At 35.6% G+C, this 5,736-nt stretch overlaps 1 non-coding gene across 1 annotated transcript; it reads left to right on the plus strand.

Annotated features, from left to right (window-relative positions):
- Nucleotides 1-370: 370 nt before the first annotated feature.
- On the plus strand, nucleotides 371-478 carry LOC127746219 (small nucleolar RNA R71). The gene has a single exon (XR_008007839.1). It is a non-coding gene; the product is annotated as a small nucleolar RNA R71 (small nucleolar RNA).
- The last annotated feature ends 5,258 nt before the right edge of the window (nucleotides 479-5,736 follow it).

A 5,736-nucleotide genomic window follows, 5' to 3' on the forward strand; every position in this document is an offset into this window, starting at 1 on the left:
CCATTGCAGGGTTCTCAGGATCATAAGCTTCTTCTTCAGAAGATGCCTCTTTAGTACTGTTGGATGCATTTTGCCATCCATTCAGACTCTGAGAAATCATGTTGACTTGCTGAGTCAACATTTTGTTCTGAGCCAATATGGCATTCAAAGTATCAATTTCAAGAACTCTCCTCTTCTGAGGTGTCCCATTACTCACAGGATTCCTCTCAGAGGTGTACATGAATTGGTTATTTACAACCATGTCAATGAGTTCTTGAGCTTCTGCAGGCATTTTTTTTAGGTGAATGGATCCACCTGTAGAATAGTCCAGTGACATCTTAGAGAACTTAGATAGACCATCATAGAATATATCCAAAATGGTCCACTCTGAAAGCATGTCAGAAGGACACTTTTTGGTTAACTGCTTATATCTTTCCCAAGCTTCATAGAGGGATTCACCATCTTTTTGCTTGAAGGTCTGAACATCCACTCTAAGCTTGCTCAGCTTTTGAGGAGGAAAGAACTTGGCCAAGAAGGCTGTGACTAGCTTATCCCAAGAGTCCAGGCTATCTTTAGGTTGTGAGTCCAACCATGTTCTAGCTCTGTCTCTTACAGCAAAGGGGAAAAGCATAAGCCTGTAGACTTCAGGATCTACTCTATTAGTCTTAATAGTATCACAGAATCTGCAAGAATTAAGTTAAAAACTAATAGGGATCTTTTGATGGAAGTCCATGGAACTTGCAGTTCTGTTGCATTAGAGCAACTAGTTGAGGCTTCAGCTCAAAATTGTTTGCTCCAATGGCAGGGATTGAGATGCTTCTTCCATAAAAATTGGAAGTAGGTGTAGTATAATCACCAAGCATCCTCCTTGCACCTCCACCATTGTTATTGGGTTCGGCCATGTCTTCTTTTTCGAGATTCTCTGTAAGGTTTTCTCTAGATTGTTGTGCTTTAGCTTCTCTTAGCTTCTTCTTCAGAGTCCTTTCAGGTTCAGGATTTGCTTCAACAAGAATGTCCTTGTCCTCTATGTCACATTATAGAGATTCCTTTATGTGAGTAAAAGAAGAAAAGAATAGAAGAAGGAGGAGAAAAATTCGAACACAGAAGAGAAATGAGGGTTCGAATTTTAAGATGAAGAGAATTGTTAGTAAATGAATAAATAAATAGAGGAAGATGAGAGGGAGAGAATTTCGAAAATTATTTTTTAAAAATAGTTAGTGATTTTCGAAAATTGAGAGAAGAAATATAATTAAAATTAAAATTTGAAACAATTAGTTAATTAAAAGAATTTTGAAAAAGAGGAAGGAATTTTCGAAAATTAGAGAGAGAAAAATAGTTAGGTAGTTTTGAAAAAGATAAGAAACAAACAAAAAGTCAATTAGTTAGTTGAAAAAGATTTGAAAATCAATTTTTGAAAAGATAAGAAGTTAGAAAAGATTTTGAAATTGATTTTGAAAAAGATATGATTTAAAAAAGATATTTTGAAAAGATATGATTGAAAAAGATATTTTGGAAAAGATTTGATTTTTAAAATTAAAATTTGATTACTTGACTAACAAGAAACTAAAAGATATGATTCTAGAATTTAAAGATTGAATCTTTCTTAACAAGAAAGTAACAACAAATTTTTGAATCAATCACATGAATTGTTAGTAAAGTTTTCGTAATTTCGAAATGAAATTAAGAAAAAAATTTTGAAAATCAATTTTTAAAATTTTCAAAAATAATAAAAAAATGAAAAAGATTTTATTTTTGAAAAATATTTTGAAAAGATAGGATTTTTAAAATTGAAATCTTGACTTGACTAACAAGAAATAACTTATTTTAAAAATTTTTGACTAAGTCAACCCAAAGATTTCGAAATTTATGAGAGAAATAAGGGAAAGATATTTTTTTATTTTTAAAATTTTTAATGATGAGAGAGAAAAACACAAAAATGACTCACAACATGAAAATTATGAATCAAGACACATGATGCATGCAAGAACACTATGAATGTCAAGATGAACCCCAAGAACACTTTGAAGATCAAGATGAACATCAAGACTTATTTTTGAAAATTTTCAAGAAAAGAAAAAAACATGCAAGACACCAAACTTAGAAATTTTTAATGCTTAGACACTATGAATACAAAAATGCATATGAAAAACAAAAGACACAAAACAAGAAAATATGAAGATCAAACAAGAAGACTTGTCAAGAACAACTTAAAGATCATGAAGAACACCATGCATGAGTTTTCAAAAAATGCATAAATTTTTAAAAACATGCAATTGACACCAAACTTAAAAATTGACACTAGACTCGAACAAGAAACACAAAATATTTTTGGTTTTTATGATTTTATTAATTTTTTGGGTTTTTCAAAAATTTCTTTTAAAAAAAATAAAATAAAAATTTTTTGAAAGATTTTTTGAAAACTTTTTGAAAAGAAAATTACCTAATCTGAGCAACAAGATGAATCGTCAGTTGTCCAAACTCGAACAATCCCCGGCAACGGCGCCAAAACTTGGTGCACGAAATTGTGATCATCAACAATGGCGCCAAAGACTTGGAGCTCTCAAACGTGAATCACACTTTGTCACAACTTTGCACAACTAACCAGCAAGTGCACTGGGTCGTCCAAGTAATAAACCTTATGTGAGTAAGGGTCGATCCCACGGAGATTGTTGGTATGAAGCAAGCTATGGTCATCTTGTAAATCTCAGTTAGGAAGATTCAAATAGTTATAATGGTTTTTGAATATAAAGATAAATAAAGCATAAAATAGAGATAGAGATACTTATGAAAATCATTGGTGGGAATTTCAGATAAGTGTATGGAGATGCTTTATTCCTTCTGAATCTCTGCTTTCCTACTACTTTCATCCAATCATTCTTACTCCTTTCTATGGCAAGCTGTATGTAGGGTGTTACCGTTGTCAATGGCTACTTCCCATCCTGTCAGTGAAAATGGTCCAAATGCTCTGTCACAGCATGGCTAATCATCTGTCGGTTCTCAATCATGTTGGAATAGAATCCAGTGATTCTTTTGCGTCTGTCACTACGCCCAAAACTCACGAGTTTGAAGCTCGTCACAGTCATCCCATCTCAGATCCTACTCGGAATACCACAGACAAGGTTTAGACTCTCTGGATCTTAGGAATGGCTGCCAATAATTCTAGCTTATACCACAAAGATTCTGATTAAGAAATTCAAGAGATACACGCTCAATCTAAGGTAGAACGGAAGTGGTTGTCAGGCACGCGCGTTCATAGGTGAGAATGATGATGAGTGTCACGGATCATCATATTCATCATGTTGAAGTGTAGCGAATATCATAGAATAAGAATAAGCTAAATTTAATAGAAGAATAATAGTAATTGCATTAATACTCGAGGAACAGCAGAGCTCCACACCTTAATCTATGGTGTGTAGAAACTACACTGTTGAAAATACATAAGTGATGGTCCAGGCATGGCCGAATGGCCAGCCCCCATGAATGTCTAAAATTGCATACACTGATTAAAGATCCATCCAAAGACAAGACGCTTAGTACAATAGTAAAAAGTTCTATTTATACTAAACTAGCTACTAGGGTTTACAGAAATAAGTCTAAGTGCAGAAATCCACTTCCGGGCCCCACTTTGGTGTGTGCTTGGGCTGAGCTTGAGCTTTACACATGCAGAGGCTTCTCTTGGGGTTAAACGCCAAGTTGTAACGTGTTTTTGGCGTTTAACTCTGGTTTGTGATGTGTTTCTAGCGTTTTACTCCAGAATGCAGCATGGAACTGGCGTTGAACGCCAGTTTGCATCATCTAAACTCAAATAAAGTATGGACTATTATATATTTCTGGAAAGCCCTAAATGTCTACTTTCCAACGCAGTTGAGAGCGCACCATTTGGAGTTCTTTAGCTCCAGAAAATATATTTCGAGTGCAGGGAGGTCATAATCCAACAGCATCAGCAGTCCTTTTTTAGCCTGAATCAGATTTTTGCTCAGGTCCCTCAATTTCAGCCAGAAAATACCTGAAATCATAGAAAAACACACAAACTCATAGTAAAGTCCAGAAATATGAATTTTGCATAAAAACTAATAAAAACATCCCTAAAAGTAGTTAGATCCTACTAAAAACTACCTAAAAAAATGCCAAAAAGCGTATAAATTATCCGCTCATCAGCCTGCACTGGGCGAAAGTTGGGCCTAAGGCACAAACCAATTCGTGCGTATGCACACCTGGCACGTACGTGCCTTTTTGGCAACTTGCGGATTGATGCGCAAGCGCACCGTGCGCGCGCGCGCTGATAGTGCCACTTGCCCTCCTGGTACATTTTCAAGAGAGTTATGCCCACGCTGCGCCAACGTTGTGCCTTTGGCATAAACCCACACGCGCGTACGCACACCTGCGGAGTACGCGCCATGCTAAGAATAAACCATCGATCCGGACGCACTCTGTACGCGTATGCGTCGCATCCATTGCACCATCATGCGCGCGCGCCATGGGTGCGTACGCGCGGATTCCCTTATTTCAAGCATTCCCTTTCTTCTCCTTTTTCCATTTCTTTCCTTCTCCTTTCTTCTTCCCTTCTCCTACCCCTCATCCAACACTTCTAAACACCATTGATAACTATTTATTTTAGTTAGTTAATTAGTTAGTTGGCTAGTTAATTAGTTAGTTTTAGTTTAGTTTTCATTTTATTTTCTTCTTTTCATTATAAGTGTTGGATTATTGACTTTGTTTACTATGCATTGCTGCCCCTTTATTGCCTAAATGCTATTTTATCATGAATGTTTTTAGATAATCATTGTTGGATTCTATTATTGAGGTTATATTTTGCTACTTGGTTTTTAGTTTACATGCTCACATTTTAAGAATTCCAAGTGATGAGAATTGCCTTCGAGCTTGTAACTCTTCTTGAATTACATGATTTGGCCACCATGTGATTTGAGCATTATTCTGTGATTAGGCAACCTCTTGATGGATGATGTTGTGCATTTACATTAATGCCTTGTGTTATGATTATATGCATCCATATGTGTTTGACTTGAATGCTTTCATGCTTCTTCAATGCTTGTTTTACCTTACAAGTTTACTTAAAGCATCTCAAGCACACTAGGATAAGTGAAGTGTATACTTCTTTTGTGACATTACTTTTGTGTTAATGAGTGTTCTAAAAGGCGCCTAATTTAGAACTCACATCCCTATTTTCATAAATGTCACACCAATTCACTCACTCAATTCTAGTGATTTACCTCATTCCAACAATTATGCTTCCTTGCTTTTGTTTTCTCATCTTAGGGTGTTATATTTTTATTTTTCATGATGGATGCACCACAAGCAATAAAGGAAGCAAGACAAAGAACACGCAGCACTGGTTGACCTATTAGCTAAAGGTAGCAATCCGGAGAGTTGCCGTACCCCCTTGCTCATGTTTGAATGCACCGAGGACTGTGCAAACTTTTAAGTGTGGGGAGGTCGTCCGACTGATCGGCGATTTTGGGTGACAAGTTTCAAATTCCAACACTTTTGCATTTTATTCTAGGATTTTAGGATTTTTACTTGCATTTTCTTATTTTTGCATATGTACACACAATAAGCTTAGTCAAAATAATGAAAATTTTCAAGATCTCTATGTATAGGGCACCTCAATTGATTTGAGTGAAAACTTTTCATAGAACTTGCTTGAATTATATATATTGTGGATCATGTTTTTGAGCTAAGAACAAAAGCTTGTGAGACTTGAGCCTAATTGTGTGGTTACATCTTATAACCACTTAT

This window comes from Arachis duranensis, chromosome 3, assembly GCF_000817695.3.
Source record: "Arachis duranensis cultivar V14167 chromosome 3, aradu.V14167.gnm2.J7QH, whole genome shotgun sequence".
NCBI lineage: Eukaryota > Viridiplantae > Streptophyta > Magnoliopsida > Fabales > Fabaceae > Arachis > Arachis duranensis.